General features: G+C 44.1%; 1 protein-coding gene across 2 annotated transcripts in view; it reads right to left on the reverse strand.

Moving 5' to 3' along the window:
* CEP295 (centrosomal protein 295) overlaps nt 1-14,879 on the reverse strand; it is an 86,578-nt gene extending 71,699 nt beyond the window's left edge. For both annotated transcript variants that reach the window (XM_067568281.1, XM_067568259.1), the window contains exon 1: nt 14,824-14,879. The gene's annotated coding sequence lies outside the window, so the exon portion shown is untranslated. The remainder of the gene's footprint in view (nt 1-14,823) is intronic.
* Nucleotides 14,880-23,765: the final 8,886 nt, after the last annotated feature.

Here is a 23,765-nt window from a genome sequence, read left to right on the forward strand (position 1 = left end):
CTATTAAACCGTATATAATTTTGACTACTGACAAGATTGTTAGAGTGTAAAATGACCATTTACAAACAGTTAGAGCTTTCCATGATTTCTGAAACAGCATGTTGTACATCGCCAGTTAGCCATCTTTGACCGAGCATCTGTCATCTCACAAGATATACTTTATAAAACAAAAATGATCTCTTTCAGTCCACACTTGTTAAGTGGCACCAATAAACACCTTGGAGCTATGACAGCCAGACTTGGAAATTGATCTTTTAAGTTGCGCCAAAATTCCACAATGTCAAGGTACTTAGTTTCAGAAACTAAAACTTGGCTTTTGCCAACTCATTGTCTTCAAACAGGCAATCGACTCAAATACATTTAGTGATGCAAGCTCAAGAAGTTTGGCCTGATTGGGATCAAACACTTGGCAGGCTTTAATAAAACTGACAGTGGATTGACAAAACTATTCAGAACCAGTCATGTAGACTTCAATTTATTGCTGTTTTTGCAAAGGGCTTTCTTAGCTAACAGGTTGTCAGTTGTGCCACAGAAGGACTTTGCTCAACTGGCAAGATTGGCCAAATCATTCGCCATCTTATATGATCTGATTTCTGTTTTTTTGTAAACAGAGAGAGTTGCCATTATTCTTAGTGCAAACGCTTCTATTGCTGCAATATCTGCTTTTATTTCTGTTGATTTACTTAAAGTGACCACATCTTCAACAGATGAACTGCAGCTTTGCTCCCCCTCCTCAAAAAAATCCACATAATCCTGCAGGTGGCTGGTATGTAAATAGACAGCTTCAAACCAGCTGTTTCCACCATGTGATTACAGGTGAAGATGGAATTGCAGGCACTTTCCCTTTTTCCTGCAATGATTGATGGAACCGTGTTTTGCGGGCAGGGTAGGTAGTGAATGCAAGTTGTACGGCAATGACAAATTCATTTACTTTTCTAAATGTTTTTCTCCAGGTACTGCCCATTAAGTTGAGAAGATATGCAATGCATGTCACATGCATTGCATTAAAAAAAAAATGCTTTAAGATTTCATTCACATTTGCAGCATTGTCAGTGACAAAAGCAGTGACTTTATCAAAAGAATTCCATACTTCTGAACTGTTTCCACCACTGTGTGACTCAGTTTTAAAGTTAACAGTCTCCAAACATACACATACTATTAGCAAATACTTCAATTCCAAATTCCCTTCCCTTTGTCAGCATGAAATGTCTATAAAACACAAACGGCCTCACCTCAGTTCCAGGAAAAATCATGGGAAATCCTGTCATGCAGCAGGTTCTCAAGGAATCCATTTTTAGGCACTTGGAAGAGAGGAAGGTTATCAAGAACAGTTAGCATGGATTCACCAAGGGCAAGTCATGCATGACCAACCTAATTGCTTTCTGTGATAAGATGACTAGCTCTGTGGATGTGGGGAAAGCAGTGGACATGATATAGCTTCAGCAAAACTTTTGATATGGTCTCCCACAGTATTCTTATCAGCATTAAAGAAGTATGGGTTGGTTGGATGAATGGACTATAAGGTGGATAGAAAGCTGGCTATATTATCAGGCTCAACAGTTAGTGATCAACGGCTCGATGTCTAGTTAGCAGCTGGTAACAAGTAGAGTGCCCCAGGGGTCGGTCTTGGGGCCAGTTTTGTTCAACATCTTCATTAATGATCTGGAGGATCAGGTAGATTGCACCCTCAGCAAGTTTGCAGATGACACTAAGCTAGGGGGAGTGGTAGATACGCTGGAGGGTAGGGATAGGGTACAGTGTGACCTAGACAAATTAGAAGACTGGGCCAAAAGAAATCTGATGAGGTTCAACAAGGACAAGTGCAGAGTCTGCACTTAGGACAGAAGAATCCCATGCACAGCTACAGACTGGGGACCGACTGGCTAGACAGCAATTTGGCAGAAAAGGACCTAGGGGTTACAGTGGACAAGAAGCTGAATATGAGTCAATAGTGTGCCCTTATTGCCAAGAAAGCTAACGGCATATTGGGCTGCATTAGTAGGAGCATTGCCAGCAGATCAAGGCAATTGATTATTCCCCTCTATTTGGCATTGGTGAGGCCTCATTCAGAGTACTGTATCCTGTTTTGGGCCCCCCACTACAGAAAGAATGTGGATAAATTGCAAAGAGTCCAGCGGAAGGCAACAAAAATGATTAGGGGGCTGGAGCACATGACTTATAAGGAGAAGCTGAGGGAACTAGGCTTGCTTAGCCTGCACAAGAGAAGAAAGAGGTGGAATTTGATAGCAGTCTTTAACCACCTGAAATGGGGTTCCAGGGAGGATGGAACTAGGCTGTTCTCAGTGGTGGCAGATGACAGAACTAGGAGCAATGGTTTCAAGTTGCAGTGCTGGAGGTCTAGGTTGGATATTAGGAAAAACATTTTCACTAGGAGGGTGGTGAAGCACTAGAACGGGTTACCTAGGGAGGTGATGGAATCTCCATCCTTAGAGGTTTTTAATGTGTGGCTTGACAAAGCCCTGGCTGGGATGATTTAGATGGGGTTGGTCCTGCTTTGCACAGGGGGTTGGACTAAATGACCTCCTGAGGTCCCTTCCAAACCTAATCTTCTATGATTCTATAAGTCTACTTCTTCCTTTTTTTTTTTTTTTTTTTTGTTTTGTTTGTTTTTGGATGTGTTTAATTAGGGGAAGTCCTCCAGAAAGGATTGACTTAATCAGCAGCCAAAGGTCCCTGCTTTGGCTGCTTCTGCAGTTGCTCTTACTAAGTGGAGTCTGGATGGTTCCTCACTGCAGTTTTGGGGAATGCACCAAATGGATCCTAGTTTCCCCAGAGGTGTCTCACCTCTACAACTAGTCCTGGGTCCCAGAATACATTCAAAGTTCTGAGCCACATGAATCTTGGGGCCATTCAATGGCATTGTGAACTCTTTCCAAAAAACCTTTAAACAAAAGTCATTGCCTATCAACAAAACAGGGTAGTACTGGTCCCAGAGTAAGCCAGGTGTAATTGGAGTGGGGGGATGATCCTTGAGAAGAACTCTACTTTCCTTCTCCTGAAAAAATGCTAGTTCTTTTTATCACACTTCTTATAGGAGAAGTTAGTTCCATACTGATCATTGCACTTGGCTGAGAAGTCACAGGAGATGGAGTCCGCATGTGCTTCTTTTGGCAGGGTTCGGCAAACCTGCTTGCCCTGCAGCTCCTGCACAGCATCCTTGCATAGGAAGGCTACTAGCCAGCCTCAAACCAGTGGATCTGCTGAACCTGCATCAGCAACCTGAGCTTTTCACCCACCTGTACCCCAGGCAAAGTTTGGGTTGTTATCCACTTTACTGCAGAAGGAGTTGAGGTTGTGTCCTTGTGCAATAGCCTGTATGGGGCTGAAGCTCTTAGTTAGGCCTTGGAATTACATAGGCCAGCAAATCTTTGGAGGTAAACAGGCTAATTAGGCCTGGGAAGGATGAAGGATGGGCTGCTTAGGATTTAAGCATAAAAAAGGAGGTGGGGCAGCTGTTCCTCCCTCCCCATTTTTAATACTACCAGGCCATGTTGCTTTATTTGTGGATTAAAATTCATGAGGTATGCTGAGTTAGGGGAGTTTTCCTGTGAACTGAGTGTTTGGGGCTTGCCTGCAAACTGATGGTTATTAATATTTCATTGTGCATTGAAGGCACCAGATGTTCAGCAATATACATGTTTTATAAATTAAACTTGAACAGTGTGTTTTTCTAAATGACTATGCATTTTCTGATCTCCTTAAATCTTAGTGGTGTTTTTGTTCTTCAGCATCCTCATTATGACATGCTCTCCACTTTATATATCCTTTCTAAATAGCTTGCTTCCTGCAGCTCAGCAGTTATAAATAAATAGAGAATAATTTATTAAGGAAGTAATTGGGCTTATAGATTTTTTGGAACTCTCTTCACTGAAAAATATATTATGAGGTCAAATCTATGCTCTAGAATTATATTATAGGAAACTGGTCACGAGTCCAAATTTTGAGATAAAGAAGCTGGTGCTGCTAGGTAAGATGTTTCAGTTAAAGGGTCTGTCCCATTCAAAGTTCTGAAGATTTTCTACCCTCATTTCCTTTACATATATTGCAGGATCAAATAGGTATTTAAAGGATTAAATTAGCTTGGCTAAAGAAAATATATGGTTTGCAGTTAGCAGTCGGAAGACCTTTGAAAGATGGTATGCTTGTTTAGAATACTGGGCTTGGAATGTGGCTTACTTGGAGAAACTGGATCTGAAAGGTATCATGGCCCAAAAATGTTTCTGTGAATTCATTTAAGTTGTTACAAAAATAATTCTGAGCTGATTTTAGGTATGAGTGGTGTCATTTGCCAATGGTGAAGAATGGCAGAGTTGCTTTCTTATTACATTGAAGAAGAAACTTTTATTATAGGCTTGCCAAGCCACTCAGTTGACTGTTGTTTATCTGGCCGTGGTCAAATATTGTAAAATATTCCAACAAGAATGTCCTGGAGTAGGTGGCTTACCTTTCTGATTGCCTCACAGAGCCATCTGTTAGCAGGCCTACTGTGATGGGGTCTACAAACCCCACACTGATGAGCTAACGTGGGCTCAGGTGGCTCCATTCTGTCGCCCATCTGAAAAATGTCAGGCTTGGAGGGAGGAGCTTAAGAAGAAGAAACCCAGCTCAGTTGATGGCATACTCCAGAGATTTTCAACCGGGGGTACGTGTGCCCCTGGTGGTACATCAGAGTACTGCATGGGGTATACAATGGAATCAGGCGGCTGCAGCCCACCTCCCGACTGGAAGCAAGGACCCGGCAGGAGGCAGACAGTCGCCTACCAAGGGGGCTCCTGGGTGCCGGCCTGCGGGGGGGCACCGGGTCACGACACGCAGCTGGAAGCTTCCTGCACCCCCTGTCCCTGCTGCGTGTCATGAAGGGCCAGCCGGGCACCCCCTTCAGGCTGGGGGATGAGGCCGCCCCGTCCAAGCTGGCGCTGGGCTGCGGGGCTGGAGAAGGAGAGCCAGGCATCACACAGCAGGTAAGTGCAGAGGGCGGGAACGGCGGGTAAGTGCAGGAGAAGTCGATGAAGACTGGCCAGAGACGGAGGGGCGGAGCCCGGCCAGAGCCAGGTACCAGTGCAGGAGGGGTGGCAGGTAAGTGTAGTGGGGCCAGTAGGTAAGCGCAGGGGTATGGTCTGGCACCGCAGAGCGGGTAAGTGCAAGGGCAGGGTGTGGTGGAGCCCGGCCAGAGTCAGGGGGCGGCAGAGCCCAGCCAGAGCCGGGCATTGTGTGGCGGGTAAGTGCAGGGGGCTCAGAGGGCAAGAGCAGAGGGGGGAGGGCTGCAGAGCCCAGCCAGAGCCGGCTCTGCCACCTTCCACAGATGCAGGTAAGCGGCATGTTCCCCCCTCCAAGCAGGTACAGACCCATCCCTGGCAGCTGGAGAGTGGCGCCCTCTTGTGGGAGCTGGGGACCCCTCCTGTCCTGCACGGGGGGCGGGCGGTTGGCGTGTGAAGCCTGAGTGGGGTGTGCCAAAATGCTGGCTTGGCCCCTGGGTGCTGGAGACCCAGCCAGGGTATGCCACTGTAGCTGGGCAAGGGGCCCACACAATGTGTTTTGCCCTGGGCCCCACCCCCGCCTAGGGACGGCCCTGTGCAAAAAGACTCTGAAGTGCAAAAGTAAAAAAAATAAAATAGAAAATGGTCTTGAATGTATTATTATACAAGGCCATTATGCCTTTTATGGCAACCATGGTAACATCAGCTTGAGTGAAAACCATGAAGAGGTAGTTCAGGTGAAACCTTGAGACCATATGGGTACAGTTTCTGAAAAAGGTTGAAAACCCCTAGCATACTAGAAGAGCAGGTCTTCAGCACTCAGCTCCTGAAGAGAGGACTGACTGTGTCAACCCATTGCATTTATCTTGCTTGCTAGTACTTCCTCATTGATGCTGTTAAGAACTCCCGTCCTTGTTCCAGTTGTTCCCCAGCGGTGCCTTCTTACCCATCCCTTGCCAGATTTGGGGACCTCATGTAGATTTATCCAGTTTTTCAAGCCTTCAGATAATGGCTGGACCAACCTCTTAAAGATTAAAGAGGGGCTGTAATGCCAAAATGTTTGCTAGGGTCAGGCCTATGATGACCTTTTTGAGGGAGTGGGCGGGGTTAATTACCAATTGCTTCTCTAGATTGTTCAAAATTCACACTCTTACATTTTTTTACTCCATGGGGTCCCTGGAGGAGCCATTTTCCTGGCATATTGGCTGCATGTTAGTAACTATTTTACCAAGGCACCATTTTAACCAGGGGCGTAGTCAGAACTGATTTTTTGGCAGGGCCTCTGGTTGACATGGGTGGGCATAAGCCTTGTGTCACAAGCGAAACAGCCGTGCTAGCTACACTAATATGAACATGGCTATAGTTAGTTTACGATACACCAGATACTGTAGATTTGTAGATAAACAGTCTGCAAAAGTTCTCATACATCATAGATGATACTTTAAATATTTAAATTATTATTAATGACTTAAAGCACTCAGCAAAACCAAATTGTGATGCTCAAACATATAACTTTTAAACTTGACACGGCAATTTCACTAGAAAGCACATCAACTCAACGACTTAAGGGTAGATTTTAAAAAAATAGAATACAAAATATTCAGGGTATTAGCTAAACCAGATTCTTTCAGAGATTTATGAAATAATTCAATAGCTCCCTGCCTTAATAATTTGTGACAATAAACCTTTGAAGCCGTCTCCCTTCCCTAAAGAATGAGGTGCTGGGGCTTGCTGTTGAATACAGCAATAATGCTGTCAGAGTCCAATGAATCGCACAGTTCCCTTTCGAATGATAAGTGACAGGTGATCGAGGCAGCTGGTGAGCATTGATGCCCTTGTTGCTGTCTTGAGCCTGTTTGTTGTAGAGAAGAGCCTTTCCACAGTGCAAGTTGTCATTGGAAGAGTGAGAGTGCTCTTAAAACAGCGCTGACATTAGGGAAAATGTCCAAATTGCAGTTGTCTAGCACTTTGATGAGAGAACCACAGTTCTTACCTTCAGCTAGTTTGATTGCTGTGTAAACACAATAAATTCAACCTCCTCCACAGTGATGCTGTGCAAACTGCATGGAGGCTGAAGACTTTCTCTTTAGCCGAAGGTCTCAGACATTGGCATAAAAGCAGCAAAAACTTTCATTATACCATAGATATTGTCCTGAAAACGGTAATTTGATTCAATGATCTGACAGTCTAATATCTTGTTCCACAAAGGTCTCAAATCAGCATTGCAATGAACGCTGAAAGAATTTCCCAAAGTAGACAGCTATTTTATTAGGTAGCTTTCTCTTTCAAGAGGAAGATACATACCACTTTTCAATACCATACTTTTGCATGAGCTCTTCTGTTAATTTGAGAACTTTGTCAAAGTCATTTGATGTATTTGTCCCGAAATTGTGCAAAGCTTCGCTTTAGACATTCTATCAGATTAATACAGATCAATAACGTGGCACTTTGCAATCCTTTTGTAGCAAGGATGCAGCTGTTTTTGTATTTCCAAAAACAAGACAGCTTGTAGGCCCATGACATAAAACAGTGTAAAGATTTCAGGATTTCAGAAAAAGTAGTGACACAGGGACATACTTTAGATGCTGTGCAGAGAACCAGATGGGAGTTATAATGCATATAAACAGCTTGGTGAAACGTGCATTTTAAAATGACATGAACTCCTCCTTTGTTTCTGGACATCACTGATGCTCCATCAAAACTGAAGTCAACACACAGTTCGGGATCTAATTCAAGCACTTTGAGTACTTTCATAATCTTTTCTGAAATTTGTTTGCAGTCATGTCAGCAATGTATGTATGTATGTATGTATGTATGTATCTGATGCACACTGCAACGAGCTTGCATTTTGACAAATCTTTACATTCATCACCCAGAATTGAATAGTATGTGTCAAGGGCTTCATGTAGCTCATTTTGATTTTGTGTGACAGTAGTGAAGCCGCAGATTCCAAAAGCTCATTTTGAATATCTGGGCTCATGAGAATTGTATTCTTAGGGAGTTTTTTGAGATGAGATTGTATTTCTCTGTCGTATTTGCTTAGGAGTTTAAAGAATTCTAAAAGGTTTCCTTTATTTAGGGCTTCATCACTCTAATCACCATTCCTTTATTTAGAGCTTCATCGCTGTAATTACCATTTCAGTCAAAATATCCCACCAGTTGTGAAACTGGGCGTTTCCTTTAATTCATTTAACTATTCTTTCTCTTTGCTCTGCAGAGTGATGGATTGTAACCATCACTTCATGACTGCTTTCTTTGAGCTCCTGCAGATGCTTTTTCAGATCAGGGTGTTTAATTCTCTGTCTTAAAGCGGACAGACTGACTCTCAAATGCAGAGGTTTCAATTCAGAATAGATTTTGTAGTATCCTTCTACCAACTGGGTTTCTATTAAAGGTCTAATGAAGTTGATATCACACCCAACTACGGATAGTACTTTACATAAACATAAATTTATATGGGGATTGTGGTCAACTTCATAGAGATAATTAACAACTAATTTAGAACGCCAGCTATGCAGACGTATACAGGAGTTGTTAACTACAACAAGGGCAGATGAGTTAACATCAATTAAGTTTATCCTATAATGTCACTTCCCAGCCACTGAATTTAAGCATACATACAATTTTTCCAAGATGTCAGACTCATAGCTAACACCAAGTCCCTTCCATATAAGAATTTAACAAAACCGTATTCCATAGGTATTGATCTTCATAAACCCATTTTGCTGTGTCTATTGAGATCTCAATCATCTAGTCCAACCCCTTGTTCAAAGCAGGACCTACCCCAACTAAATCAACCTAGCCAGGGATTTGTCAAGCCACATCTTAAAAACCTCTAAGGATGGAGATTCCATCACCTCCCTAGGTAACCCATTCCAGTGCTTCACCACCCTCCTAGTGAACAAGTTTTTTCTAATATCCAATTTAGACCTCCCCCACTGCAACTTGAGAGCATTACTCCTAGTTCTCTCATCTGCTACCACTGAGAAGAGCCTACCCCATCCTCCCTGGAACCCGCTTTCAGGTAGTTAAAGACTGCTATCAAATTCCCCCTCTTTCTTCTCTTCTGCAGGCTAAACAAGCTTAGTTCTCTCAGCCTCTCCTCCTAAATCATGTGCTCCAGCCCCTAACCATTTTCATTGCCCTCCGCTAGACTCTCTCCAATTTGTTTACATCCTTTCTCTGGTGGGGGCCCAAAACTGGACACAATACTCCAAATGTGGCCTCACCAATGCCGAATAGAGGAGAATAATCACTTCCCTCGATCTTCTGGCAATGCTCCTACTAATGCAGCCCAATATGCCGTTAACCTTCTTGGCAATAAGGGCACCCTGTTGACTCATGTCCAGCTTCTTGCCCACTGTAACCCCTAGGTCCTTTTCTGCCAAATTGCTGTCTAGCCAGTCGGTCCCCAGTCTGTAGCTGTGCATGGGATTCTTCTGTCATAAGTACAGGACTCTGCAGGGCCCAAGCACAATTTTTTTGGGCCCAGTACAAACTTGTAATGTGGGCCCCTCCCACACACATACTCATGACTCCAGGCCCCAGTAAAGTGTACCCTTTCCCTCCCCCCCACATGTGGGGGCCCTGAGACTCTGCACTTGTCCTTGTTGAACCTCATCAGATTTCTTTTGGCCCAATCCTTTAATTCATCTAAGTCAGTCTACCATTCCCCCCAGTTTAGTGTTATCTGCAAACTTCACCCCATCCTCCAGATCATTAATGAAGATGTTGAACAAAACTGGCCCCAGGACCGACCTCTGGGGCACTCCGCTTGTAACCGGCTGCCAACTAGACACTGAGTCATTGATCACTACCTGTTGAGCCCGATGATCTAGCCAGCTTTCTGTCCCTCTTATAGTTTATTCATCCAGCCAATACTTCTTTAACTTGCTGATAAGAATACCGTGGGAGACTGTACCAAAAACTTTGCTAAAGTCAAGGTATGTCATGTCTATCACTTTTCCCACATCCACAGAGTCAGTCATCTCATCATAGAAGGCAATCAGGTTGGTCAGACATGGCTTGCCTTTGGTGAATCTGTGCTATCTGTTCCTGATCACCTTCCCTCTTCCAAGTGCCTCAAAATGGATTCCTTGAGGACCTGCTCCATGATTTTTAGAGTGCCTGAGGTGAGACTGACCGGTCTGTAATTCCCTGGTTCCTCCTCCTTCCCTTTTTTGAAGATGGGCACTCTATTTGCCTTTTTCAATCGACTGGGACCAGCCCCAGTCGCCACAAATTTTCAAAGATAATGGCTGTGCAGCCAACTCCATCAGCACCCTCAAGATACATTACAGCCGGCCCCATGGACTTGTGCATATCCAGCTTTTCTAAATAGTCCTGAATCTGTTCTTACAGCACTGAGGGCTGCTCACCTCCTCCCTATTCTGTGCTGCCCAGTGCAGTGGTCTGGGAGCTGACCTTGTCTATAATGGCAGAGGCAAAAAGAGCATTGAGTGCTTCAACTTTTTCCATATCATCTGTCACTAGGTTGCCTCCCCCATTCTGTAAGTGGCCCACACTTTCCCTGACTTCCTTCTTGTTACTAACAAACCTGTAGAAATGCCATGGTTCTATGATTCTGACTCACTACAGCTTCCATCCCCCCTTCGATAATTGCCAGCTGCAGCACAAACAGCTGTTTTATCCTTCTCCCTCCTTCTACAATCCATGCAGTGCGGCTGTGTTCTCTGAAAATCCCTCAGTGAAATCTTAGCTCCACTCTCTGTTGGTCATGAGAACGGCCCTTGTATCCCAAAATCACTCCAAAATAATTTACTTGTTGGGAGCACAGCTGGGTTTTCTTTGGGCTTACCTTAAACGGAATCTGCCAAATTGCTGTCTAGTCCAATACTCCAGATTCTCTTTCCTGGTCTGAGCACAAATCAGGATGTCATCAATATAAAAAAATTACACTGTCTCTTTTGGGCCTTCCTGCCCACATCTTGACTACCTTGGCAAGACAAATAATAGGAGCATTGTTCCAGCCCATGGGGACCCTAGCAAAACACAACGGCTTCCCATGAAAGGTAAAAGCAAATTTGTAATAGCTGTCCCAGTGTAAAGGGATAGCAAAGAAAGCATTGGCCGAATCCAAAACTGAAAAACACTGGGCCCCTCCTGCAAAGGAGGCCATCCCCTCCTTATACTTAGCTACTATTGGGGCCATCAGCTGTGTCATCCAATTAAGGGGCAAAAAATCCACCAAAGGCCCCAAGTCCTGCTGTCTCCTTTAAGAAGTGGCCACAGAGCAGCATTATTGGGCTTATCTGTTTTACCAAAACTCCTTGGCCCAAAAGCCTATCAAGTGCTTCTTTCAGGCTGGCTTCTGCCTCCTTTGGATACCTATACTGCTTCTGGGGTGGCATGGGTGCTGGGTAGTATAGGCCGGGGAAGGCTTAGCCTTCCCAAACAGCCAGGCTTGGCCCTGCCTCCTCCTGCTGCATCACCGGTGCTGCAGCAGACAGCAGCTTCCCGTTCCCGCTCTCAGGCTGTCCCAAACGTGGTGGGATGGGAGGGGGGCAAGCCACCCAATGGTCCGGGCCACCTGCTTGGACCGCCCAGCTGGTGCTCTGGGAGTGGCTGGGGGCACCCGATGGGGAATCAGGGCAGCTGGAGCAGCTGGGTGCTGGGGCCGCCCGGCGTGGACTCCATCCAGCCAGTGCTCCAGGGAGGTTGGGGCTGCCGGCATGCGTGGCCAGGGCCATGCACAGCTCAGGCTACCCAGCCGGTATTCTGGGGTGGTCGGGGCCAAGCGCAGCTTGGACCACCCAGCTGGTTCTCCGGGGAGGCTGGGGCAGCCAGCGGGTGTGACGGGGGCCACACCCAGCTCTGGCCTCCCGAGTGATGCTCCGGGAAGGCTGGGGCCATGCGCAGCTCAGGCCACCCGGCAAGAAATTGGGGCAGTTGGAGCCGCCAGGTGCTGGGGCCGTCTGGCGGGGACTCTGCCCGGCTGGTGCTCTGGGGCCACGCATGGCTCGGCTGGGGCTGCTGGGGCCACTTGACACTGGGGCCGCCCTGTTGGGACTCAGCTAGGGGTGGCCCAGGCCTGGCTCTGGAGTTGGGTGGTGCTCCTCCAGGGGGGCAGCTCCAGGCATGGGAGAGTGGCGTGGCCTCTAGCCTAGGCTCCCCTAATGGGCAGTTCACCCGGCGCCCATGTGGCGTTGGGGATCAGGGCCCATAACTAGGATTTCTGCCTCAATTTTACCACATTCTATCTTATTTTTGGTCCACACCTAGTGTTTTTCTGGAATTTCTAGGATTCTGGCGGCCAGGTAGGCCACTCCAATTCCTCAGATGCCCTAAGGGCTCCTATTCGGTATCTCGCTGAAGTCTCCACAGGCTCCCATGGTATGACAGGAGGCATTTCCCGCAGAACCCTGTTAGCAAAATCAAGCAGCACTCTCAATTTCCTCAAATTCTCTATTCCTAGAATTCCTCCACCCCCAAAGCCATTGAACCAAATTGTCCTTTTATTTCTCCTCTTCCCTACCCGATACAGAATGTTTCTGCAAAAGGGAACAACACTCTGTGCCTCATTAAACCCCTGTGAGGTTTTAATGCCAGTCGGGGGTTCAGACAAGTTCTCATTCTAGGAACTAATCAAGGAATAGGTGGCACAACAAATTCTACCCTAAAGCCCCTCCTTCAAACTCCACATAAACCATCAACCTCTCCTTTGGCCCTAAAATAAACAATATTCTTTGGACCCAACCTTTCTTTCGTTAATTTACTTCTTTTCTTAAAACTGCTTTCCAGGCAGTAGTTAGGATTAGTAGCGAAGTAAACTTTCCTGTTGCTTGGCAACCTTATCTTCAAGGGCAGTAAAATGCTTTCAGCTGTGGCATTAACCCTTAACTTTTCAAAACAAAAACACAAGAAAAAAAGGAGCAGAGAAGGGGGGTGGGGAAGAGAGAGAGAGAAGAAGAAGCAGCAGAGGGAGAGGAAAACCGATGGCAACGACTAATCCAGAAGTGGGGCTCTGTGGGCCAAAGCATCTGGGAACACGTACTTCTAGCCTCTATCCTGGCTCCGAGAGGAGAGTGGGAGTTGCCGCCACCGGGGATGCCAGCTATCCTTGCCAGTCATCCCAAGACTAGACTCCGGTTCAACGGACAAACTAATTTCCCTGCTGACATCGCCTGGTCAGGGGTGAAGGGTGTGACCTCTACCCGTTCTTCCCCTCCTTGGTTTCCCCCTCGGGGACCAGTCTTCCTCACCGTGCGGGTATGGGTGTGGGTGTCTGCAACTCTTCTAGCGTTTCAATCAAGGGGCCATACCGGGACTGCCCAGAAGAGCCCAAAGGAAAAGGCTGGGGATTAACCCTCTCATACTCATAATGAGAAGGATACGAGTCGAGATCCTCCTCTGACCAGCCCCCTTCCTAGACTACAACTTTCTCTAATTGTAGCCACTATTCCCTTCTGCTCTCCTCACATGGTCGGAGAGCACAACTTTGTCTCTTACATTCTCCGTGATCTTCCTGGGTCTTATCCTGAGAATTCTTCAGTAAGGCCATAACAATTCCTTCACTCTCCTTTGTCTGCTGTTTCAGTCCAGACCCTTCCTGCTCCAGCTTCTCACTCACTCACTGTCTCTCTCACACACTTGCTTTTGCATTCCCGCTATCTGAGCCCAGAGGGTGTCTGACTTAGCCTTCAAGCTGGATGTCTCTTTGTCTTTCTCAATTTTATGTTTCTTTAAGTCCTTTATTTCTGCTTTAACTGATCTCTCTCTTTACCTACTACCATCGTTACTATCTGCTTATGGAGCTGCAAGAACGCCCCAGAGTTGGTCAAGCTCCCAGGTTTCCAGAGACCATTACCATGCTTCTGTACAAAATCAATAAAGCTTTTTCCCAAAACCATATCTAACTTCTCTATCTTTCCAGATGTTTCCTTTTCTTTGGACATAATTCCTCACTCAATCAGGCCGCCGGCCTGAGCTCTAAGTCCCAGTAATGGAATTTATTCTTAAATTGACTCGTGAGCAACAACACAAGAACTGTACAGTTACCTCACCTCACTGTCCTCTGTCTTCTATTGCAGGGGTGTCAAACTCATTTGCTGTGGCAGGCCAGATTTGAATTAAATGTACTTCAAGTGGGACATACATACCATAAATTGAAATACTAGGCACAACCATTTTTATGTAGTATTATATTTTATTTGCTAGATATCAGCGATATAAAAACTGCAGTAAATTCACTCCTACAACCACTACTATTTTACGATTAAAAGAATCGATCAATGATTAAGAATTATAGTACTGCGCGATGCCCCAAGACCACACTCTCCCTCTCCCGGCTTTTTGGAGTGCTGTGTCTTGTGCACACAGCACTCCACGCACTGCCTCCAGAGATCTCCTGGCAGTGCATACTGCTGCGACATCTCGCGGCGTTGTATCCTCTGGAGGCAGCGTGCAACACCGCCAGAGAGTACAACACTGCGAGATGTCACGGCAGCGCACGCTGCCGCCAGGGGCCAGACCAAAAAGGCCCGCGGGCCGGATGTTTGACACCCCTGTCCTATTGCAGTTGACAACTACCGGTTTGCACCAACAGTCCCCCTCTTCTTCACCATCCTTGCTGAGGCTTCCAATTCTGTTACTCGGGGTTTCTGAACCCAAAGCTCTTGGTAACTTTTACTCTGGGTGAGGCGGTGGCAGGAAATAAATCAATGGAGACACGGCCCTCCAACCCATGAATGGTTGGCACAAGCAGTACTATACAAAAGTGCTTTCACTTAAAGTTTTAGTTTAGTCTCCAGCACTTACACACATCTGCAACAGGTTAGTAAAACACCCCAAGAAATCGGATTCATACTTATCCAAGGTCTTGAGGCGATCTCGAATGGATAACTGCAAACGTCCAGTGGCCGGCCTTCCATCTGCAGGGGAACTTGATAGGTGTCTAAGCGTTCAAGTGTCCAAGTGCCAACCCCAGATTTCTTCCTCTTTGTATACCTAATTTGATAGTATAACATAGCTTGTCCATCAGAATAAACTGCTGAGTTTAAGTGTGGAGTTTTCCAGCCTGGTGTTTTCCATCAGTTAACCAGCTGTATTTCATATAGCAATAGTTAACTATTGCTAGACTTTGCATCTTGCAAAACCACATGCTTCAGCAAAAAGCTCAAGTCAGGAGGGCATAGGGTCATGTTTACTGCTCATGGTCATTCACTTCGTCCTCCCCTTCTGGTCTTTTTGTGCTAAGGCTGCTACAAAAGCCTTACAGCTGCTTTCAGCAATAAGCATAACAATTGGTATTCCAGCTGTGAGCAATGGTTCAGGCATGTTACTGGGTTAATAAAATTTCCTCTTTACACTGACATACAAGTTCTGCAGTCTGACTGCCTCTGAGCAGAAGGGACAAGATCTTGCCCTTCCCTCTTTATTGATACAGACCACCATAGTGATGTCCAATATGACATGTACGTGGAGGGAGCATATAAGGCAGTGGTTCTCAAACTTTTTGTATTGGCGACCCTTTTCACACAGCAAACCTCTGAGTGCGACCCCACTTATAAATTAAGACGTTTTTTATATTTAACACTATTTTAAATTCTAAATTTATAACCCTATTGTTTAAAATGAATTTACTTTTTCTTACCACTTTTAAATTAAGATTATAACATATTTTCATCAAATGACTGTTATAAGCAGAAAAATCGTTTTATTAAATAGTTACTGGTAAGTAGAATTTCATTTTAATACTTGACAGCAACTAAACACCAAAAGCAGCAAGAAAATCAGTGAGATGGATGATGCTGTTTATTTGACATGTTGACAAGTTTTATTGTTGGTGTTGTGTTAGAAAGGGTGCATCTGATGTCATCCTTCACATCAAACTGATTTTGGGATTTCTTCTTTATTGTGAGAAGGCTAGAGAATCCACTGTCAGATTCCTAGGTGATGGGAAATGGCAGAAGGACTCTCAGTGACATTTCAGAAACCAGTGAATATTCACTTGCAATTGAACATCAGAACTGGTTTGGAGGCAGCTGTGTGAATTTTGCTTTCATTTTATCATCATTGATCATGTCAAAAAACTGTTCCTGTGTGTGCATATCCTCAGTAGGTAACTGCTCTAACATCACATTGACAGGGTTCTTCACCAGGGAATGAAGCACTTCTAGTAGTGCTGGGAAGTAGCGTAAAAACTCTTTGTGAAGGGCTCTCAGATGTTCACTGATAGCTGACTAGAGAGCACTATCAGTATTGACTACTGTCTCCTTGCTGAAAGAGGAAAGTGTTGGAAATATGCCATATCTGTCAGTGTATAACTTACTGTGCCACAGATCCCACTTCATCTGGAAGATTCTGATTTTATTAGTCAGGTCTAGTGAGGTTGAACATTTTCCCTGAAACAACAGATTGAAGTCATTAAGGCTATCAAAGATATCAACTAGGTATGCCCACAGAGAAGTAATTTCTTGTCACTAAACTTTTTGTTCAGCTCTTGTTTCTTTTTTTGCAGGAAAAACTCAGCTATTTCTTTACAAAGTATAAAAACGTGCTTTAATGAGTGTCTCCTAGAAAGCCATTGGACTTGAGTGTGGAAAAGCAGAAATTCATATTCACCACTTCAGTGCAGAGCTCCTGAAAAAAAAGAATATTCAGAGCATATGGCTTAATGAAGTTCACTGCTCATATAACAACATCCACCACAGCAATAAGGCACATTGGCAATGTCTTTGCAGCTAGGACTTGACAATGGATTCCACAATGAGTGACAATCACGTTAGGTGACACGCATTTTACCTTATGCTGAAGGATGGATAACACACCCATTATGGCTGGCGTATCGTCGGTACAGATATCACAAAGATTTTTCCACTCAATGCCATTGCTTTTGAAAAAGGCATTTACCTTATTGAAAATGTCGTATGCAGTTGTGGTTGTTTCAAGTTGTTCACAGAATAAGAACTCATCCTTAAAGTTCCTAGCATTAACATACCATACAAACATTATCAATTGTGCACAGTTAGTAACATTAGTAGTTTCATCAAGTTGCAGGCTGAACATATTGAAACCAGAATGTTAAATTTCGCGTACAACTTGTTCTTTGATATCTTCAGACATCTCACATATCCTGCATTTCACAGTATCATTTGACACAGGAAGCATGTTAAGCTTTTTGTCAGTATCATTGCCAAGCACAAGTGACATGTGACCTTTGCATGCTGGCAGAACAAGCTTCTCACTTATTGGATGTGACTTCTTGGCACAGTCGATTCGTAGCAACACAACATAAGAGGCCTTCACAACCGAGGATGTTTGCTGTTGGAAACTTCCATCTGCCTCAAGCATGACTTTCTTTGTTGCTTCTTCTCTGCATTTGAAAAAGTCGACCTTTTGACTTTTATGCTCAGGATGTCTAGTTTCAACATGTTGCTGCAGTTGGCATAGTGTGGATGTGCAACAGCAGTTTAATTAATTGCCCCTTCCCTGGCTCAAAGCCCAATGCCCAGAAAACTTGTCACTTTCACTGCTCTAGCTGACAACCCCAGATTTCACCAGTTACCCTCTTTTCCTGTTTCCCTCTCTCTCTCTCTCGCCCTCCTTCCCTGTCTCTCTCTGATCCTTTCCTCCTCTCACATCTATGGCAAAAAAATTGGCTCGGCGCTTTATATTCCCCAGCATTGGCATGCCGCTCAAAGCCGCCTAGCTTTGGCCAACATCACCTCTAGCCCAGGTACATACTTGAGTTGTGCACCCCTTGTGTGAGGGTGGTAACCCTACCCACACTAGATCTGACACCTGTCTTATCACGCACAGCCTTATATACTCAGCCCTTCTTCCAACATATGGCTCACATTAGTCTGTAAATATAAAATCCCATGGAAAATTGAGTGTTGGGGTACTTATTAAAATTTTCAGAAGTTTGGGGGTACTTGCTACTTAAAAGGTTGAGAAACACTGCTCTAGAACAGGTAAGATATTATAACATTTCTCTATGTTCTGTCTTTTCTTTCATTTATCACAATTTTCTGATATCCAGAACACAACACTGGTGTAGAAACAATAATCTGCAGTAACGGTAGGAGGAGTGGTTTGATGGATAGGGCACTGGACTGGGATCCAGGAGACCTCAGATACTATGGCACGGTGGCCAAACTGTGGCTTGGGAGCCACGTGTGGCTTTTTTACAGTTATGTGCAGCTTGTGGAGCCCCCTGCACCTCTCCCAGTCTCTGCCTACCAGACTAAGGTGGATTTCTGCCCTGCGGTGGGATGGGGGGGGCTAGAGGCTTCTGCCCGGCGGAGAGGGGGGGTGTCTCAGGGTTTCAGCCCCAGGGAGCATGCTTGCCAGGTCTTGGAGCTTCAGCCCCCTGGTGGGGTGGTAGGGCTAGAAGCTTCTGCTCCACTGGAGGCACCTGCCAGTGCTCAGGGCTCCTGCAGGGAAGGGAGTCTCAGGACTTCTGCCCCATGGGAGTCGCCTGCTGGGTGTCAAGGCTTCAGCAGGCGCACTCCGTGGGGCAGTAGCCCCAAGCCCTGGCAGGCAAGCCCTGTGGGGCAGAAGCCCCGAGCCCCATCACTAGCCTGCTACAGGGCAGAAGCCCTAAGGCCCGGCAGGTGCACCCTGGCTCCCAAACTTCTGAAGATCATTGTATGTGGCTCAGAGGGTCAGTAAGTTTGGCTACCCCTGGATGAGAGGCATATAAGTATCTAGATAGATTCTTCTATTTTCATGTGCCTGCTTTTTATGTTCTAACATATAGTTCTGCCTCTAAAGGCTCATTTAAGAGAGTAATACCAGCCATGATTTTATATTTATTTTGACATTTTTACTAAAACCACCTTTTGAAAATGTTGCACTCATCTATTTTACAGAGAGAGAAAGAGCAGGATCACATCCTAGAAGGGACAAAGCAAGGGACTAGACTTTTTTTCTGGTCTTAACGTGGATCCAGAAGAGGGTAATCTAGTCGGAAATTTGAGGGGAGTATTTTAAATATAGGGTGTTTTTGGCAATATCTGTGTATGGACTGGTCACCCAGCTAACAGTCCAGAAAGTAAGAGCTCCTTACTTGTAACCCACTCCAGTCAATAGGCATTCCTCCTCCCCACACACCACTTTTTCTAATGGCAGGAAAAGCATAAAATCCCCAGTTTATTTTTTTCAAGGAATATATTCACTCCTCTTGATGCATTGTGGTCAAGCTGGGAGCTGTGAAAAAAGACAGATAATCTTCATCCACTAAGCCATCCATTTAAATCTGAGATAATAAATTTTTTTAATAAACTTTGATATTTCCACCAGAGTTTGAGTACTTTTAACAAGCAATTTTGCTGTGATCTTTATTTCCTCTAATAGATGATTTCCCTGTTGTCAGGGCCACTTCTGTCTCAAAGAGTATTAATCTAACTGATATGTGCACTTTAGTTAAATGTATTTTGGCAGACGTCCACAACTGAAATCAAGTGCTGAACATTGCAGAGTATTTTTCTAATTGGACATAAAATTCATAGAGGTTTTTTAAACATACGATTACTTGCTATATAGTATTTCCAGTGAGACTTAATGAGCTCATTTTAGGGCAAGTTGGTCAAACCAATGGTACTGATAATTTCTAAAGGCTAAAAACAAGTCACTTGAAGCATCTCTTTCTAAATTACATCTTTGAAAATAACGGTCTTTCTTCTTTTAATATGTTCTTATACAGAAGTATTATTTTGGGAACAAAATGTTTGCATGTATATATTTTGTAGTAGTTGTTTAGCTTCAGCACAACTACACAATGTAGTATTCCTTGCAAACCACTCTACACTGAGTATATCAGTCATATTATTTTACCAGCCCAGAACGTTTTTAATTGGACAAACCTCTCTTGAGTTGGATAGAGTAGTGAGGCTTTAGTTTAAGACATGATGCACTAAATGAGTGTAACAAACAATTTGAAGGAATGGAAGGAGGCAGGACAAGGGAAACAATATTAATAAGATCCAAATGCCATCACCTTCAGTAGCCTGGTGCCTTCTGATGCCAGGCTGACACATTGATTCAGAGGAAAGAGTGCCATCTAGCAAATCGCTGAGGCTGTTTTTCTGTGGCAGCTGTGCATTCCCTGTAAGCTATCACTGGTGTGGGAGCTGGAAGACCTGCGTTCTGTTTCCTGCTGTGATACTGACTTGCTTAGGCAAAACACTTAACCTGTATACTTCACATCTGAAAAATGAGGAAAATTTGATGCACATTTTTGTAAAGTGCTTTGAGATCTATGGACATAGAGCTCTCCACAAGAGTGCAAAGTATTATTATTATTGTATTGTCACATTCCCACCTGACCCTACTTAGCTTTGTGAGATCTGACATGTTTGCAGTTCAAGGACGGTTTGCCTCAGGTCAATAGCATTTCACAGGTTGTGGATGTTGGGGTACTTGGAGATAAATAAAAGGTTATTCTTGCTTGTTTGCGTTGTATCAGATGTACTAAAGCTTTCATGCTCGGTATCCGTATTATCCTTGCTTCTTCCTACTAAAAAGTTTCTCATTTATATTCAGAAATAACAAGGCAAAGTATTAAAAGGATAGACTGAAAGCTGCAGATTATTTCTAGCAGTAATAATTTACCGTCTGCCTTTTTATTTGTGTGTGTGTAGATTTTCTTCTCTCTCCCAGTGTATAATAACAAATTACTTAGCAGACCCAGGACTTTTTATTTTCAGGTTGTGACACTTCTCTTTTGACCTGTGCAAAAGGGAGAAGCATAGTTGAAGATGTTTACATTTTATACCTTGTAACATTTTAGTGGTAATTTATTTATATTCATCCAGAGATGCTTCTAATGTAATAGACCACTCTGCTCTCCCTAATGAAAATAATAATGGGAAAATTTGCCAATGGTGCTATAATGAAGGCCGATACAGTTTAATGTGTCTTCGACAAAATGGTTTAAGCATGACTGCCCTGTGTGTTAACTATTTCTTTCATCCTACACAGTACATATTTGGCACTAAAGATTGTAATGTATTAGCATCTGATATAGTATAGAGCCATACAGTATAGGGGGCTAGAAAAGTAAGGGGTAAGTCCTCATCCCCCTTCTCTGGGGACATTAAGACCCAGATGGTGCCCTCTCCTCTGCCCCCCACCATGTGGTCTTGGCAGAAAATTGCAGAGAGGAGCCAGCCAGAGACTCCAGCCAGTTGGGGCAGAAACAGCCAAAGCAGGGACCTCCGTCTGCATTCAGAGAACCTTGCACAGTATTGACTGGACTTTCTCTGCCCTGTGCTGATTGGCCGTTTGGTCCACCCCCTCCCTCACAGTCTCCAGCTCAGCTTCACTCCCACCCCTTCCCCTGTTGTTCTCTCCTCCCCAGCCCTGTCCCTCTCACTCTCCTCCCCTTCCCTTTCCACTTAGCTGATCCCCTCCTAAGTAAACCCACCACACAAAAGTCAGTTTGCTGCCATCACATTGTTCACTCGGCTTGTGTGCTAGGCCGCTGCCCATACCCTGTGTCTGTTTAGTTTATGTCGATTGTAAACTCTTAGGCACAGGGACCGTCTATTCCTGAAATAGAGTTTTAAAAAAAATATTTCTGCAAAAATATAAAATCTTTGTGTAACAAATATATGATCATTCCACAGTAGCTGGGTGGATAGCACTGGTGTCAAGCAATGTCCCTTGACAACCTTTCCAAATGTGTACAACTACCATGTTCCTATCCAAATTATTTCTAATGTAGCCATTATTAAAGTAGCTAGCGGTCAATCACAATGCACCCACTCACTGCGAGCCTGGGAACTAGGGACAAAATTCACCCCTGGGAAGAAGACCAGTGCAAGACACGTAAGTCCCACTTATGGGACATTAGTTTGCTTTATTTTGACTAGTACTTATGTGTTGCACAGTCATATGCTGGTCTTCCACAGAAGGCTGTATTTTAACCCTAAAAGTTTAAATTCATTTTGGAATTCAGATATCAAGATAACTGCAGTCAAATCTTCAAAATTAAGAAAGTAGTAATACTGTACGTATAAATTCCCAAACCACCCCCTTGGTAAGAAATAAATATAGGGTGAAATTCTGTGAAAAAACTTAGTGTGACTCATTAAAATCAATGGGTTGCATGGGTACAAATCAGCATAGAATACGGCCTGCATTACTGAGATCTACAACTAATATTTCACTTTGTTTGATATACTTGTTTTGTTGGAAAAGCTTGAAAAATTACTACCCCTTTTACAAAAATTTTGCAATAAAATGAACAACCTAATTTAAAACTCTTAAATTTTTAAGTATTAAATTTTTAAAAATCCAAATATAAAAATAGTTAAGAAAAATGAAGAACTTTAAAAAATAGAAATTGCCTGTCACACTAAGCTCCCGCAAAAGGTAAGATATACAAGAAAACAAATTACGTAAAATTGATTGCAAGGCATTCTTTGAGTAAGGAAATTAAATCCATTTGGACTTCAGTAGAACTGTAGAGATTACAGCCCAATTTCAAACACTTCTTCTGATGGAGATAAGAATCACAGGCTGGGAACACCTCAACAGTCACAAAATCAAAGCCAGCAGTTCTTAAAGGAAAACTGCCTGGATTATAGTCCCTTATCAAAATGAATATTACAGTCTAGTAGCCAAATAAATATTTAACTAATAATCTATATTCAAAACTCAGTTTGGAAAAGTGCTTAGAGGAACACCTGTCACTGTTTCATTATCTCCATCTCTGTGAGTGCTGTTGATATATCTCAATGAGAGATGCCTTTTCCCTGATACAGATCATTATCAGGTGGGATTTTCATATGTCTCACATGGCAGCATTTGAATGCATGAGACAGACAGGCAGTTCTCATAGGTGTTGTGAGATGAATTCTGTTTTTAATTTTTATTTTATTAATTTTACACCAACCTTGCTGTACAACAAAATAGAAAGTCTCGTACCACATGCTGAACCGTGTTTCCTGGGTCGTGGACTGTGTCGGGAGGTAGCTCCTATTTCCTTGTTATTTTCTTAATATATTTAAGAGATATGAAATACTTTTGTTTAGTCATTTATTCTTCTGTGCAATTAAGTGTAGTGATAACAATAGCTGTCCTTCAAGGGCTAAGGGCTATAACAACCCTCCTGTGAGAAATCCCAGGAGCGGGCTGGATTGATGTAAAAATATGAGTTTGTACTCTGAGTTGATCATGTAAAGATTGAGGTGTGCACAACTGTGGAACGTCTCAAGATCCACTAGTGCATGGAGGTCCAAAAGCAAGTCATGCAGATTTCACAAGACAAGGGAGAGCTGGGCCATTGACATAGAACTTCTCCATGCTACTTCTGAAGCTCCCTTCAACCTGGGCAGCTGGATTCTGTCTTGGCCCATACTCTCTTGGCTGCCATTGAGGTTTTTAAAAGCATGTGGAGCAGGAACCAAGGCACATTTACGCTGCTAGGGTGAGCATTAGCCCCTATGAGTGTTTCCTTGTGGGTTTCTTATGAGATGGAGCATAGAGTGGCTCCCCATCAAGCCACAGCTTCTCCAGGCATGCAGTGTTCTAATGGCAGGGCTTCCACAGGTTTAAAATGAAGGGAGGATCTGTTGCATAATTACTGCATTTGTATTTGCAAACAATTTTACTACATGTGATGGGGTGTTTACCCCACACTTGCCTGGAAAGGGTTAATGCAGAATGAGCAGGGGAGTAATTAACCCAATGGCCCACAGATGAGGGGAATCAGGTGGCCAAGTAATCCCCTGACTGAGGGAGGGAGGGAGCCCAGCTGAGGAGGAACGCACTAGGTTGGATTTATAAAGACAGGAAATT

The sequence above is a fragment of the Emydura macquarii genome, unplaced genomic scaffold (genome assembly GCF_026122565.2).
Source record: "Emydura macquarii macquarii isolate MOO-44397 ecotype Brisbane River unplaced genomic scaffold, CSIRO-AGI_Emac_v2 contig_318, whole genome shotgun sequence".
NCBI lineage: Eukaryota > Metazoa > Chordata > Testudines > Chelidae > Emydura > Emydura macquarii.